At 50.0% G+C, this 16,568-nt stretch overlaps 1 long non-coding RNA gene across 2 annotated transcripts in view; it reads right to left on the bottom strand.

Annotated features, from left to right (window-relative positions):
• Positions 1-11,133: 11,133 nt before the first annotated feature.
• LOC116961877 overlaps positions 11,134-16,568 on the bottom strand; it is a 13,967-nt gene continuing 8,532 nt past the window's right edge. For both annotated transcript variants that reach the window (XR_006165017.1, XR_004407185.2), the window contains exons 4-5: positions 13,184-13,312; positions 11,134-11,987 (exon numbers count right to left, since the gene is read on the bottom strand). This is a non-coding gene — a long non-coding RNA (uncharacterized LOC116961877). The remainder of the gene's footprint in view (positions 11,988-13,183; positions 13,313-16,568) is intronic.

Raw genomic sequence — 16,568 nt, 5'->3', positions numbered from 1 at the left:
CCCAAACTAGCCGATGGACCGTCCTCTCCAATTAGCCCTACAAAAGAGCTATTATTCCTCCACACTATGCTCGTCCGATTATTGTAGCTTATTATTTTTTGACAATTCCTCCAAAATGTGCTAATGAAACAGAAATCATCAAGTCAGTTAGCGAAACACTCATTAAAGCAGAAAAGAAAAAAAAAATATATATCAGCAGAAGAAAAATGGCTGTGAGGCTCCCAGGCACACACAATAGCTGCCACATTCATTAAATGAGCATCTCCCAAAAGAGGGCTAGACATTCTCTGCTACACACTCTGGAAATTAAACTCCCCAAGCAATGGAGTCCCTCCCTTCCTTTCCTTTCCTTCCTTCCTTTCTTCCTTCCTTCCTTCCCTTCCCTTCCCTTCCCTTCCCTTCCCTTCCCTTCCCTTCCCTTCCCTTCCCTTCCCTCCCTTCCCTCCCTCCCTTCCCTCCCTTCCCTCCCTTCCCTTCCCTCCCTTCCCTCCCTCCCTTCCCTCCCTCCCTCCCTCCCTCCCTCCCTCCCTCCCTCCCTCCCTCCCTCCCCTCCCTCTCCTCCCTTCTTCCTTCCTTCCTCCTTCCTTCCTTCCTTCCTTCCTTCCTTCCTTCCTTCCTTCCTCCTTCCTTCTTCCTTCCTTCCTTCCTTCCTTCCTTCCTTCCTTCCTTCCTCCCTCCCTCTCTCCCTCCCTCCCTCCCTCCCTCCCTCCCTCCTTCCCTCCCTCCCTCCCTCCCTCCCTCCCTCCCTGTCAGCCAGTTTCTTCACTCAGATGTTTAGCCTTCAATCAGATAATGGCATGACATGAAAATAAGTTAAAATCGGTTAAAACTCAGCAAGGTCTTTCAGAATATCTCCACCGACATCCGCGATTTCAGCCTTTGCCATCTAGCAATGGACTAATGGGGAAGTGCCTGGGCTGGAAATGGTCCCTGTGAGAGCTGGCTGCTCCTCTGGTGACCTGAAGGCTGATTTTTTTTCCCTGCCTCACCTCCTCCCTACCTCTCAGCCTTCCTTCCTCCCGGACACCTCTACCCACCCAGCCTCCGAGCAACCCCCCCTCTTCCTCCGAGCCCTGTCCAGTGCTCACTGTCAGAACATCCGAACCTCTCTGCGTTTTCCTCTTCCTGCTGCCTCCCATGGCTTTCCCAGCCCCCAGCCCAGCAGCACAGTGAGCCCCCAGGCAGCACCTTCTCCGTGTTCATACCCAGCACCTCACCAAGCAGAAGCCTCCCAGAACAAATGCCCCCCCCACCCCCCCCAGCCCTGCCCTGCAGCGAGCTGGAAGCAAGCGGCTGGTCCTGCAGACACAGAGAAACCCAGAGAAACACGTGAAACAGTGATTTCAGTATTCCTAATGTGTCTCTGTTGGGGGTAGAAAAAGGGGGATTTCACTCTGTTCTGCCCCCAAAGTGGTGGAGAGTCCAGCCCAGCTCTGGGTGAAGGTGTTGCCTAGCCTTTGCATTTCCCAACCCGTTCAGCCATGCTTGATCTCAGGCGCTATGCTATGCGACCTGACAGAATTACTTCTCCTTTAATTAATCTCCAAGTTTGCTCTCCGAGTGCTGTGCCATATGGTATTGATTTTTCAGCTTGGTATGACAGCACTTGCCATGAAAGAAGCTAACCTAATTAAAGCAGAGGACACCACGCGCGCTGGCAGCTACTCACGCTCTTCCCTTTAATCCTGTTTTCTAGATGGGCTCTCCTGAACGTAACCAGGTGCTGAAATGTGGTGCCTCTGCCTGAAGGTGGATTCAAAGGCTTCAGCTGTGCGAAGAGGTCTGGGTCCCCTTCTCAGCACCGGGCTGGGCTCTTCCAGCGCGGCTCTGGGTCTGTCACGACGAGCGACTCCCTGGGCTTTCCCAGCTCTCTGCAGCTGAGCGGCGAGATGGTGTCGGCAGGAGGGCCAGGAGGTTTTGGAGCATGAACTTCCCTAACACCAAGCAACACCTCCATTTCTTTTCAGACTAGAGCAGATAATTCATTAACTAATTTAACAGCCCCCCGCCCCATTAAGGCCTGGACTTCCAAGAGACATAAACTGGGATCTTTCCGCTAGAGAGGCTGGCATGTGGCTGTTTCACAGAGCCCACCTGCCATACAAGCAAGTGACCTTTTACCAAAGCAATCTTGTCCCAAACAGACCATCTAGAGGACCTAACATACAGAAATAACAGAAAAATAACATCAAATATATCCCTGTGCATGGCTCCTCCTTCTCATATGAGTAGAGGCGTAAGTGCTTGGCCGTCCCACCTTTGCGGGCAGTCCCGTTATTTGGGGTTAGAAATACAGATATAAGCGGTAGGGTTCCCGTAGCTCACTTCACCCATTTTACTTGACCCTGCAGGAAGGTTCTTTGTGCCCCAGCTCCCTCCGTGCTCTCGGGGACGTGTTTTCTGTACTCTGAGATTGTATTCTGCAATTTTCTTCCCGAATGCTGCAAGAGCAGCTTTCAATGTGCACGGACTTCTCCCTGCCTGTTTCTCCTGCCGTAGCTCAGTCCTCCTCTCACTTCTGAGCCATCTTTTTATCTTCTTTTCTCTTCAGCTCCTTCACTGGCAGCACCTAGCTGTAAAATGTGTTACATTTTTTTTGTGGGATTAATTTTTCCTATAATAAAGGACAGATTTTAGCACAAAGGACTTTCCAGCTTTCCCATCAGCTCCTGGTCTTCGCTTTGACACAATTCCTCCATCGCAGTCAAGGTGGACCTTGATGCCAAAAGAGAACATATTGTCCAAAATGAACAGACTGAATGCTGCCGACGATGAATCACCTCAAGTAAGGACTTATATTGTTGGTGTCGTCATGCTCTGGGAAAAAAGGAAGAGGAAAAGGATCAAGAGGAAGAAATAAACCTCTCCCTTGTGGGATCACTGTCTGCAGTCTTCCCCTTTGGCTTGAGGTTTCACTGTATTTTGAAGGTGGAATAAACGTATTTTCTTTCTATTTGGAAATGGCAGCGAAGGCTCTTGTTTCCTTTGGCTCGGTACCTAGGGAGGTTCCAGTTTCTCTAGGGTGTCCTACCCCACTTCCCCTTCATTTTGTCAGCCATCCCAGCACCATAACAACCTGGAGCACTTGTAGGCGGGTTACCTGCATCTCCCCTCCTTACCCGGAGCCCATGGCCCATCCTTCTGTCTCTTTTTAAGTGACCCCCCCCTTCTTTTCTTCAGCTCATGGGAGGAGATGTAACGAAGAGCCCTGTGGCCCTGCAAGGCAGCTGAGCGTTCATTTGTTTGGCAAAGGAGACGCTGGGGCTGGGGGGGAAGCCCTGAGCGTGCTGGTGTGAACCGTGGCCGGTGTGGGAGCTGCGTGGCGGGCTGTGGGGCAGCCGTCCCCAGGGGCGGCCTGAGAAAAAGAGGCAATTAGTCAGCCCCTCACCGGCACAGCGGGAGCCGTTCAAGGGGGAAGAAAAGCCAAGCCCTGGTGGTAATGACATTTTTCCACATGAGTAAATGCATTGATCCGTGACAAACAACACCAGGCTGTGCCTCTGCCCACGGTGCAGACGAGGCGGGATGGGAGAGCTTCCCCATGCAAGATGTTAGGGGCAGAAGTTTCCCCGCTCCCCCGCAAGAAGCTGGATGTACGTGAAGGATGGGGCCCTGAGGATGTGCCTCCAGCCTCTGACGAAACCCCAGCCCAGGTCTTGCCCAGGGACAGGCTTCCCAGCAGGTGCCAGGAGCTCCTCCTTAAAGGCAATGCATGATCCCATTCCGCATCCTCAGACAGTCCTGCACAGCAGAAAAGCAGGGTACAGAGCACTCAGGCAAAGCTTTCTAAGAGCTATGCTGGGGTAAAACACCTATTAAATGAAGCTAAACCAGTGACAATTAAACCTGCTTCTGTCACTGATGTCCTAACTCATCACTGTAGCCTTAATTGCCTTTTACCCCTCCCCTCCAGGGCTGTTACTGCGGGCTGACCCCATGCTTGTAAGAGCACCTGATCTAAGAGAGCATTTGAGTAACACCCCAACCGATGCCTGGGCTGGGGTGTCTCTCCCAGTGCAATTCCTCTGGGAAAAGCCCAAGGCACCCAAAAGCTGAACCCTGGCAGACCTGGACCTCTGCTTTGCTTGGAGCCGCTCCTCCTACTTCCCCGCTTCTGAAAACTGCCAGGTGATGACATATAACTAGCACTATCCAGACAGAAGCGGTGGGATGTCGCAGGAACGTCGTACACCCTAGGGACTGGGCAGCACGAGTGTCTGGGGAGAAACATAAAGGAGTGTATTATTAGTGTCTCGTCACCGAGGGGACAAAGTGGTTTAGGGGAGCACAGGGCAAGGCACGCATCCTGCCTGAAGAGCTTAACGTCTAAGCTTTAATCAGAAGAATTAGGGCTTTACTTTGTCTCCGTTTTAATCAGAATGAATAGTGGAGGTGGTCGTGCCATTTTGTGGGCAGGGTGCTATCTGCTCTGGGCAATCCTGCCTGCCTTGTGCTTGCCGGGGTGACGGGGGTCTGACCACCACTGACAGGCACCGTCTTGCTGGCCACAGCTCAGCTCTGAGCATCTTGGGCAGGACAAAAGCCCTGTTGGCTCTGGGGAAGCTGCCCAGGCTGACTTTTCCCACCCCATGAAGGCTTAGCTCTAGGTAGGCTTCGACAGGGCTGCCCGAGCTCTCAGCTGTCTATCTAGAAACACGTGCATGCATCTGATGGCAGCTCCAGCAGGTCTCCTACACCTCTGCTCGCTCAGAACTCTCCTTTGGGCTGAAGCCATCAGGAAACAGCCCCTGATGGTCATTTTCTTGCCAGCTGGATTATAGCCTGGAACCTGGTTAAGCCCAGCTGCCAGCACCCGGGCGGTCGAACGGCTGTGCCATGGGTGTAGCAGAGTTGGAGCAGGTCCCCCAGCTGCAATAGCGAGTGTAAAGGAAGGAGCCCTGTTCCCTTCGGGGCAGGCCACTCCACTCACGACCCGGGGGCTGCAGATGCCTTGGCAGGCCAGGACCTGCATGCAGGGAAAGGACCCGGGGCTAAATCCAGAGCAGGCATTGCTCTTCCCCCCAGCTCATCACCTGCCTCACCCACCACCATCACGGGATCACTTTTCATCACGGGATCACTTTTCCTTCCTTTTTAAGTGCAAAATGGCACTTGGGAAGTGACATTTCACCTGGCAAGCTCCAATTCAAAGGCAAAGAGTCCCAAACTGTGACCGCTCGAAGCAAACCCCCCCCCATCCTTCAGATGCAAGCTGCAAAGGTCGGAGGGCTTTTGTCACTCTTTCCACCCTCTTTTTCTTGACACTCTTCTGTTCATTTTTGCACGGAAGCCAGCACATCCCTCACTGCAGAGCTGGACCCCAGCTGCCCTGGGCACGGTGCCACCCTGCCACTGGTCAGAGCAAATTCCCGACCGTGGCAGCAGGCAAATACCAGGCACACACACTGGATGTGACCCTCATCCCCGTGCCTCTCACCCCTTCTTGCTGTGCTTCCAGCCCACAGAAGTGGCTCGGATCTTCCTGAGCAAACTCTAATCAGGCCTGTTAAAAAAAAAAAAAAAAAAAAACAGAGGGGGAAAGAAAAGCCCTGACCATATTTTTAAATAATACCAAAAACCTGTAAGTATGTGGTTGGCCTGCTTGTTCTTACTGCCTGGGATCAGCCCGATTATTCAGGGATTCATTTTTATTTCTGAGTTTTATTTTTTCTCCTTTAACAGCTGCACATTAATAAAAACTCCATTTATTGGAGGATTTGGCTGGGATTGCTATAATAAAATAGAAGGATTTGTGCTGGGCACTAAAAGAACTCTCTGCAAAAAGTAGTGTTTTTCCAGTGATTAGGAGCACTGGAACATATTGTTTTGCTGTGCAGCCCCGTCACTGCCGAGGATGGTGACAGATGTCTTGTGTTAATGTTGAATGATTAAATGCCATTTCTGAAGCCACTCCCTAGCTGTGTAGCACCGCGCTGCTTCGCCCGCACAATCTGCCTTCAATCTGTTCCCTTCGCCCCGAGCACCCCTGTCAAGGAGCCCCCATCACAAGCCTGGCTGCACGCCGTGCCCCGGGGCCAGCCGGCGCGTCCAGCCAATGCCTGGGACATCCCGGACATCAGCCTTTTGGTCACCCTGGAAGGACCAGACCCACCGTCACTGCAACTCAGAGAGGGAGGACGCAGCCAGCGGGAGCGGAGAAGGAGAAGAGCTCTTGGGCTGCTCCTCCTGTCCCGGCATCCTTCACCCGCACCGCGAGTGAGGGCAGGCTTGGAGGGAAACATGAGGCCAGGCCAAGTCGTCGCTATTTCCAGCTCTATCCACTGCTCTGCTAACAGAGACGAGATATCCCTGCGCAGACTCTCTCCTATCCAAAGGCCACTGCTTGTCTTCCTTGATCCCAATTCTGACCATTGCCTTGGAGCAAGGCAAAGAACATCCCAGTCACAGGTGTCCCTATAGCCACGTCCCGCCGCACCAGGAGCTCCACAAGCCCCCCAGCACTGGCTTGCTTGCCTCCCAGTGTCCCCAGCCCGTCTCCTTCTACTCCCTTCTTCTGCTAAACCACTACAGCCCACAAAACACGCCTTGCTCTGCCCGAAACCAGGTAGGTAACTCGACTCTGGGGAAAAAGAGCCTCTGCCCAGTGGGAGGAAACGGGCAGGCCAGCAGCGAGATGTAAATAGCGGCTCACTGCTGCCCGCCTGATCTTTAGCAGACAGCAATGCTCCTCTTCTAAAAGCCTGCTCTGGCCTCAGTGAAACCACACAGAGATACCCAGAGGGATGCACGCACGCACGCACGCACACGCGTACATACACACAGACCCTTGATCAGAACAGCTGTATCCTCTGGAAGTGTGTTGCCTTCACAAAACCGTTATCTCTTTGGCATCTGTTGCCGTGACCTACTCCAGCGACGTTGGGCGCGCACCACTTCTGGCCCGCCCACGCGCCCACGACCTCTGAGTCCCAACACAGCACAGAGGACAAATAAGGTTGTTTCCCCAAATAGAGCTGATACGGCGGGGGGGGGGGGGGGGGAGGGAGGAGCTGGCTGAGGAAAATCTGGCCGTTCACGTGCATTCGCACACGTGGCTGCCAAGACCTGTTGGTCGAGGGGAAAACACGGGAGCGGGCACTTCAGGAGGCTGGGAGGTGCAGAAGGATGTTAAGGGACATCTTGGGAAGCCAAGCCGAGGCGGTGGGACCGCACCCGTTCGCACACAGCACCTCTCCCCCTGCCTCTGTCCCCTCCGTTCACCCCTCTCCGTGCGCCCCGGGGGTTCGGGGGGGAGATGTTCCCCCTCGTCCCAGGGCCAAGCGCCACCCAGGACGCTGTCCTCCAGGCTGCAGTGACCCGGCTGCAAAGTGCGAGGAAGCACGAGGGCGAGGTGGTGGCAAAGAGCAAGAGGCCCAGCTGGATTTATTTCCACCACCTCTCCTTTAAAAAGGTACGAAACCTGCTGCCACTCGCTAATCCACCAGCCCGGCAGGTCAAGTAAAAGCAGGTTGCCCACTCGCTTTCACTTCTCCCCCATCTTAATCTCTGTGCTAAATTACAAGTTGATAATGGGTTCCCATTAATTATTGATTTTCCAGATAATACTTGTTAAAGTAGAATTAACGCTATTGTTTCTGAACAAATACTGCCCAAATACTGTGTTTAGCGGGCTTGTAATCAGCTTTACCCACTTCTCCTCTAATCTGATTGAAGCAGATTTCCTACCAAATCTTTTTTATCATTTTGTTGATATTAAAAGGTCACATATTTATGCCTGCCCAAAAGTTTAAGTTACTGCAATTGATTACCATTACGTGCTCGTACGTGAACAGCAGAGTGCTGATGGATGAAACTTTAATTCAGACTGGGAATGAAGAAGCAGAGAGAAAATTAAAGTACGCTGTCCATGGCGTTCGGTGAGTGATGTCAGGCATTGTACATTTTAGCTTATTTTCCCAAGCACTATATTGTGATTCTGTTCATCATAATGCCTTTTGACCTGCTGCATTTACTCCATCATAATTATCCTTTAATACTCTTATAAATGAACTTTTAGCTTATCTTCCGTTAATTCTCAGAACAAGCAAAGCACACACGTAACAAACAAAGCCATCTAAATAAAGTGTTTAACCCTTTTGGAGGCTTTCCCTGATTATTCAAAGGCAGGCTGTGCATTTAAGAGGTAGGTGGCTTAATTACATTTCCCCTCACAAGATGCAGGGCGTGCGACGGCATTTCAGCCCCCTCTTCAAGCCAAGCCCCATCGAACGACTCTCTGAAAAGAAAAGCAGTGAATTAAATCCAAAGCAAAACTAGATGGCAAGAGTATCACAGATCAGTCTGGGCTTTCTCCAGCGCTGGGCAGCTGCCTGAGCCGAACGGCACACAGGACCTGAGATGAGCTATTTAGAAAGGGAATGTGGAAGCACCTTGTCTCAAGCACTTGAGACTCTTCAGTTCCACTTCCAGCATGGCCACGAGCTGTCAGTGAGCCCTTGGACAACTCAGCTCTCTAGGACACGGAGGGAATACCCCTTCCAGATCTGTCCTGTGCACCTGCACCTTGGAGCGGAGACCGTTTTTCACAACACAGCCATCCAAGAGCTCACAGTACTCAACACTATGTCATCTTCCGCCTTGTTCCTCTGCCACGGCCATGCTCAAGCCACGGTGGGAAATGGGGGGTGCACCACCTCGTTCCATTTACTGTGTTCCAGAGTTTGGCACCTAATCACAGCTATGTTCTCAACAAAGGTTTCTATGAATACAAATACTCCAGCAACACGGTGTCTGGGGAGCACAAGGCCAACACTGGTTTGCAGCTGCAGCTGGGTGCAGGAAAGACCCAGCAGACTGGACTGCAGACATCGTCTCCCAGCAGAGTCCTCCTCGTCCTTCATAATCCAGGAGGGATGAGAGCCTCCGATGCTCCCAGTGCCTTGGACACCTGCCACTGACCCGGCATGTCAGACCCTCTCAGACTCCTCTGCAGATGGCAAAGCTGCAACCCATCTCTCCTGCGACCTGATTTCCCTGATCCACCTCGCGACGAGCGCGAGGTAGCCAGCACTGGTCAGCACCTGCCTCCCGAGGTGGAGGACAAGTGCCGGGGCACCCACCGTGCAGACAGCCCTGTCACCCTTGCATTTCCGAATGTCCCAGGTGGGGGACGAGATCAGTGAGGGATCTGTGGCACAATGAGGGGGCACCTGCTCAGCAGGAGATGCCTGCTGCTGCTAGGGATGCACTCACAGCTCCTCTCGCTGCGGTCACTACGGTCCTGCGGTTATTTATTATTAGCATGACAAGCAAAGCAAGAGAAGGTCCCTTTCACGGAGGGTTTGCTAAACCTGGACATATGAGGGCAGAGAAATGGAGCATTATTTTCCCCAAAGGAGCTGAGACGCAGAGGCTAAAGACCAGATCCAATACAGGCTTTAGCTGCCCGGGGCTCAGACTTCAGGTGTCTAGGTGCAACCTTGCAAACCTTAAATATCTTCTAAGCTGCTGGTCAGTGGTCAGCCCAAGAGGCTGCACATTTTCCCAGGACACATGTAAACGAGGTCCCGCAGGCAGAGAGAGGAACGGAGATGGGTGGATGCTTCAACCCCCAGGACACTGTCCTGAAATGGCTCCACATACAGCAGCGACTTATCTGCTGCAGCATCTCCTTCCCCACGCACCTCCTGCATCTGCCTATTCTGAAGGCAGACTGCTTTCATTTTCCATCAGTCCATCAGAGGGTAACCCACCTGCATAATTCAGAGGTAGCTAGAGGACAACTCATTAGAGAAAATTCTTAAGATCTTCTCTTACAGACTGGGTAAACTCTGCAACTTCCCAGTGAAAATCAAACAGATTTTCACGGAAATTTGGTGATATTCAGTGAAAAGCTATTAGCACGCATAATGAGAAAATACCTAATTCTCCCAAAGAAGGTTTTATGCCCATAAGTGCATCTACCGTAACCTGGAAGGGTTAGATTATAGCTAGTAATGCCATGCAGACCTCTAAAGGAGATTAACTCAGGAGTTTTGTTATTAAAGGTGCACTGTTCACGAGCCTAACTCCACTGCAGTGACAGACACTAAACAGTAGTAAAAAAACGTTAACATCCCTGAGTGGCTCTGCAAGCCAGCTTGCCCACATTGGTGCACATTCCAATAAAGAAAGATTTCAATAAATGGCAAATGGAACAGCCACCCTATTTGGTCCCCAGCCCCTCTTATTTGCTCTTTGGTATTATTTACACTCACGAAATCCTGTTACAGTCTTTTCCCTGGTTTTGCCAGTAAGATGACAATTCTTTCAAAGTCATGGGGCTGGATCCTCAGCTGCTGTGGACTGACCCACTTTTGTCAGTGTCCTGGTTTGAGCCCAGAGGGCAAGTGAGCGCAGAGATGGCCGCTCACTCACCCCTTCCCCCCTCAGGGATGAGGACAAAATAAAACAAAAGGCTCAGGAATCGAGATAAGGACAGGGAGGGGTGACTCACCCATTATGGTCACAGGCAAAAGACGGACTTGTTAGGGGAAGAAAAAGAACATCAATTTAATTTAAACACCACCACCAGTTAATTTAACAAGCAGAGTAGGACAGTGAGAAGTATAACTACATCTTAAAAGCACCTTCCCCCCACCCCTCCCTTCTTCCCAGACTCAGCTTTGGTCCCAATTTCTCTACCTCCTCCCCGCCGGAGGTGCAGGGGGGCAGGGGATGGGGGTTGTGGTCAGTTAGTTACTCGTTGTCTCTGCAGCTCCTTCCCCCTCTGGGGGAGGACTCCTCACGTTCCTCCCCTGCTCCAGCGTGGGGTCTCTCTCACAGGAGACAGTCCTCCATGAACTTTCTCCGACACGACTCCTTCCCACAGGCCGCAGCTCTTCTCGAGATGCCCCAGCGTGGGTCCCTCCTGCGTGTTGCAGTCTTCCCAGTGACGAACTGTTCCAGCGTGGGCTTCCCACAGCGACCCAGCATTCTTCGGGCTCCGGCGTGGGGTCCCCCACGGGCTGCAGGTCGGCCTCTGTTCCACTGGTGACCTCCCTGGGTGGCAGGGGGGTGGCCCTGCCATCTCCCCACGGGATACAGGGGGGGTCTCTCCCTTCCTCCTCCTGTCTTCCACCAACCTCAGTGTTTGCAGAGGTGTCTCCTTCACAACTCCTCCTCACAGCTCCACCTCCTCCTCAAGTTCCCCTTCTTAAACACGTTATCGCAGAGGCACAACCACCATCGCTAATTGGTTCAGCCACTAATTGGCCAGAGGTGGGACCGACTTGGAGCCAGGGGAGCTTCCAGAAGCTTCTCCCAGGGGGCCACCGCTGCAGCCCCCTCCCCGCTGCCAAAACCCTGCACCACACACACAAACCCAGCACCGCCAGCTAATGGGTCTATGCTGACTTACATCAGTTGGGAACCTGGTTGCTCCCCAGCTTTGTGAACGGCTTCACAAAGATCATCAGTTTGCTTTAAGCCTATCATGTTTTTATTGTAAAGAAATCACCCTAAAAGCATTTTTCCCTATTCAGTTTTTAAGAAACCAAACCTCTGCTGTAGCTTAAGGACAAATGATTTCCTGATTACCACTGGAAGAGCCAGGGCTAACTTGAGAAATTTTTATTTATTTCCTGATAATATAATCCATGTTCCACAGAATTTGCCATGTGAAATATACTCCTGTGTAATACCAAATTCTTAATGGCACAGAGTAAAACTGCAAGCTGGTTTGCAACGCAGAGCTTTTGAAGGAAAAGATATGAAACCACATAATGCAGCCCCATAATCGTTTGACAATAAATGATCCTTTTATCCGATTATTATTATTTCAGTTGTGGGTCTTTAATAAAATGCAGCAGTTACCCATTCCCCAAAGCATGTGGACCACAGTTATGACCAAAGAGCAGTGGCCTGTGCCAGAAAAGCTGTGTCCTGGTCCTTCATTACCCCACGCACACTCCGAGTTCCTCCGATCTTAGGACCATCAATGGGATGAGACATGGGATCACATCCTTATTTGCTTTAAACTGCAGTAGCTACAAGGAAATAGTTGCACCAATGGTTACTGACTGGCAGGAAGGAAATGGCAAGGACCGACACGGGAATATAAATACAGCACTGAAAAAGACTGTGACTAATAGAGTCAAAGAAAGTAATAAGGAAGTTTCTACATTTACCAAGAGCAAACGTATCTTCTGCTCGTTAGCTAGCCTTCCTACAATACACTGCTTGTTAAGCTGTCATTCACAGCTCAGAGTAATTTTCTTCTAGTTAATCAAATTTTGCAGTTTTAAACAAGGAAAGAAGCAGTGGTCATATCTTTTGGCGGTAGCTGCAGGAAACTACCAGCTCCTTAACTTTCCACAGGGAAATTCTCCAACACTAATTTTGGGAGAGCTAACACAGAACCAGGGAAGTCCTGCTTTTTATTGTTTCGGAAAAGACAAATGGTCCTTTTCCATCAGATTAGCAACTAACTCAAAGAATGTAAGCATGTTGATAACATAATACTACAGCTTCTCAAAGGAATTTTATTCTGGTTTTAAAATAATTTATTGCTAGACAGTATTGGCTGTGCCCATATTGACCAGTTTTCAATCTACTTAACTGCTAAATCTTCAAATTACAGCAGCCTTTTCTCAGCCCAATAGAGTTTGGTTAACCACCGGGCTGCAAAGAAACATTAAATGTTACTGGGTTTTCATTGCATTTGCAGAGGATTCAAATATGAGCATTAAATAGCGCAGGGTAAAGTCAGATGTGCAGACAAATTTAACCACCTTCAGGAATACGTTATTGTTTTCAAAAAAGCTACAGCCAAATCAAAGTCTGCATGTCCACGGGAAAAGATGGTGAGTGAAGACAGACCTTTGGGATGGTGCCTAAAATAGCTGAAGAAAAGGTTGAGTAAGATGCTGTGGTTGGAACACATGCTCTCTCTGAAGTGAGATGAATTTGGATAAGAAAGAAGGGACATATTTTTCATCATGGATTCCCTAATGTTATTTACAGCAGCCAAAAAAATGGGCTGTTCTTAACTGTGCCAACTATGAACTTGGCTGTTCATACATGGTGTCACGTGTACATGGGGTACAGTAAAATTATTCACCCCCAGAAAAGACATTATCGGAAACTAGGGCATAAAGATATGAGGCAGAGATAGATTTTTCTCTTCTTGTTTTGTTTTGTTGTTGTTTTGTGGCCTCTGGGGACCCAGCAATAGGTAACTCACCTAGTCAGTGCACAAGAAAATACATGTTGAATTTCTGGAGGAGAAGGTCAGGAAAGATGCAACTTCTTTTGCCTTCGCAAATTCTGTCATTGGAAAGGAAGAGTCCTTGCATTTTGCCTTCCAGATGGTCTAGTGGAAAAGAGATAGTCCTAAGAAATTGCAAAAGCAGCATGGGATAATCATACTGCTTCGCTGGCCTCGCTCAGCAAGATACAAGCTGTTTGGGAAAACACCAAGTAACCCGGGATGCTTTGATGCTGACTACAGACCAGTTACACAGATCTGTGACATGGGTCTGAACTTCACATGAGACTCACTCTACCCAATTCCCACTGAAAGCTGCAAACACTACAGGCTCACAGCACCCCAGAAAATCAGGTACCATGTATCTATACAGCAACGCCTGTAGGCTTTTTATGTCTTTTTTCTTGTAATAAACAAGCAACGATGAATGCAGCGAAGGAAGATGTGCCCAAGCAGTGTTATGTGCCAGAGAACAAGCCACCAGAGCCAGGCTGGACAGGAATGAAGTGGCTGACCTAGTGCGAATGCACAGACCTTCATTAAAGTCAGCCACTAAGCCAAATAATTCAAGAGCAAATTCTTGTTAAAACAGTATTTTCCAACATCTTTACAGCTGCCAAAAATACTTGCAGAGCAGTAAGTTCTCTTTCTCTGATCAACTACTTGGAGCTAAAGATAGTCCTACAGGGCATCTACAACAGCAGCCTCTGAGATTTCCTAAAAGAAATGCAGTTGTCCATGTACCACATTGATGCCCCTTTACTACTTGTTTTTCTATAAATTTTCAAAGCCCTGGCAGTAGCCCCTGGTCTGCCAAGGGTCTGGCCGAAATCCAGTGGTCCAGAAGATGATAGCAAGATTCTATCAGAGTCTGCAAGGCATGCGAGGTCAGCAGCTGACCTAAAACCCAGCTCAGGAGGGCCCTTCTTCCTCGTGGTGGTGGAGAAACATCAGCAGGTTCCAAGCTGGGTAACTGAACCCTTAGACATCTGCAGAGATTATCAATTTCTGGTGGTAAGAGCACAAATTCTTTTTTTTGGCACGTACAGTTTAATTGAAATGTCTGACCAAAATGCCCACAGATAGACTCACACCTCACCTATATTTTCCTTCTGCTGATTAGGTGGCAGCAATCTGCACTTTGGGTTTTTGAACTGGAGAACTAAATGCGGTGCAAACACTGAGCAGGACTGTCCGTTCAGTTAGACTCCTTTCCTTCCAACATGGCTTTTCACCAGCTCCAGCAAATTCAGACCAGAGTGAAACTGATGTCGTTAAATCCGGCTGAATATTTTGGTGGCTCTGGTACTTGCTTGGCTGTTGAAATCCCAACATAGGATTTCTCCATAAAAGCAGCAGTTCAGCTACAGGACTGGTGTCACTTCTCCAAGCACAGAGCATGTGCACCAGCAATGGCACTACAAACTGACAGCTGTCATATATTTTCTTATTATTTTCTTTTCATTATTATTAGAAAAATAATAAAAAAAAAGCTATTAAACGAGCAAAAAAACTTGGCACAATGCATGCCACCATTACACCAGCGTCAACCCAGAGGCTTAGCAATACACAGAAGCAACATCACTGGGAACCACTCTTTGCATCCCAGGGATTCCAGCCATTGCCTGTCCTCTCCAAGGAAGAGGCCAGAACTGCGTGTGTGTGGGGAGAAAGGCATCTGTCCAAATTACCTTATTTATTCATGGGCCTTCCTTAATAGCAGTGACAAGAAGAATAAATCCTGTGGGAGCAACGTAACTAATTCATGTGCGAATGTGCAAATGGGCAATTTGCAAACTAATTGACCGCGCACAACACGCTGTGCAGACAGGTTGTCCCAACGCTGGCTCCCAGGACTTTTTGTAGGTGGTGGCTGCCTAGTAAGAGGCGGTTGAAATGCTTTCTGGGCAGACAATGGGCTTGCTCAAGTGTGCAACTATTTCAGAGAGAAGCTATCCCGCCCACCCCGGGTGGCGAAGGTTTGTTCTGCCTGCATCCAGCTGCTGTGTCATGCCAGGAAAATACAGGGACCATGTGCGGGACAAAAACAGTTTTGCCTTATTGCCTCGGCTGGCTTGGAAGGACACAGAGAATATCAGCAGCATATGGGCCTCGGGGGATTTCAGCCATTTAACAAACATTATATGCTCCATAACAAAACAACAATATTTCGGTACTTAGATCAACCAAATAACTAAATTAAATTCCCTAGACAGTGAGGGCTGGTATGCTAATTGGCTTGCCTTGTGGTTTTTCTATGTGGCTCCCCAAGAAACAGATTGGCCCATTTTTCAGGCAACTGATTGTTAATTGGAGTAGTGAATAGCAGGCTGGAGGGGCCGATCACTTCACTTGGTAAATGCAAACCCCCATTATTCACGAGGACAAGCTCGAGGTGAAGTGGTTTTCATGGGAGGTGAGCAGACAGGCTGGTGCCAGGTCAACCCAAACGCATTTTTCTTTCCCTTTACACTGGAAATGCAAGGGGAGGTTTAGCACCTGATTCCCCCCATCCATCCCTCTGGGATGCTGTGCTCTTCAAACGGCTCAATGGGCTTCCCCCGTTGAAGGGCAGCCGGTACCTTTAGTGAGCAGACCTCTGCAGATCTCCTGATCTGGCTCTGTGGTCCCTAACGCAAAAAATCGCTACTGGCTCTGGGAAAGTCCTCGGTTTTGCTGTGCTTTGCTTCCCCAGCAGCTCTGATGGGCTGGGCAGAAGAGCTTGAGGGGCAGAAGCAGGCTGGTGCAGCCAGATCAGCAGGACACGGCTCTGAGGCTTCTCCCTTCACCGTCCCAGCTCCTGCATCCTCAGTGGGCCACACAGCCACTGCTCCTTCCCCTTCCCACTCACCCACCAGCAGTGGTTCCAGTTCCCTACCATCCCAGCTTCCCACGCTGGTTAGAGGAACACAGCTAGGGTGTGGGGAAGGTGAAGATTGGGGTCTTGTGTGCTTTTTGATCCAGAACACCCTGCCCTCAAGCCTACACTGGCAAGGGTGAAGGCTGTCACCTTGTTTCCCCCTCCACTCTCTCCAGTGCCTGGCTTCGATTTCAAAGACAGTATGAAAATGCTGAGCCCTGTCCGTTCTCACGAACTTTGCTGTAAGCCAAGCTCTCAGCATCTCCCCAGGGCTGAGCGGCCCTCTTCAGACCACGCTGTGTGGTAACACACAGGACACCTGCATGCTCTTCCAAGCAAGCTTCCTTGCAACTGCTTTCTGCATCAAGACCCAAGGCAACAACCGCCTGAAAACCATGGCCAAACTATTCATCAAAGTCTATACTTAGAAAATTTTAGAAATGGGTCCCTTTAGGGTATTTCAAGTACTGTTCTGCAACTGATGAGCTTTTCAGTTCGTTA

This window comes from Tyto alba, unplaced genomic scaffold, assembly GCF_018691265.1.
Source record: "Tyto alba isolate M040663 unplaced genomic scaffold, T.alba_DEE_v4.0 Super-Scaffold_16, whole genome shotgun sequence".
Taxonomy (NCBI): Eukaryota; Metazoa; Chordata; class Aves; order Strigiformes; family Tytonidae; genus Tyto; species Tyto alba.
This window is presented reverse-complemented; position numbering and strand designations above follow the sequence as displayed.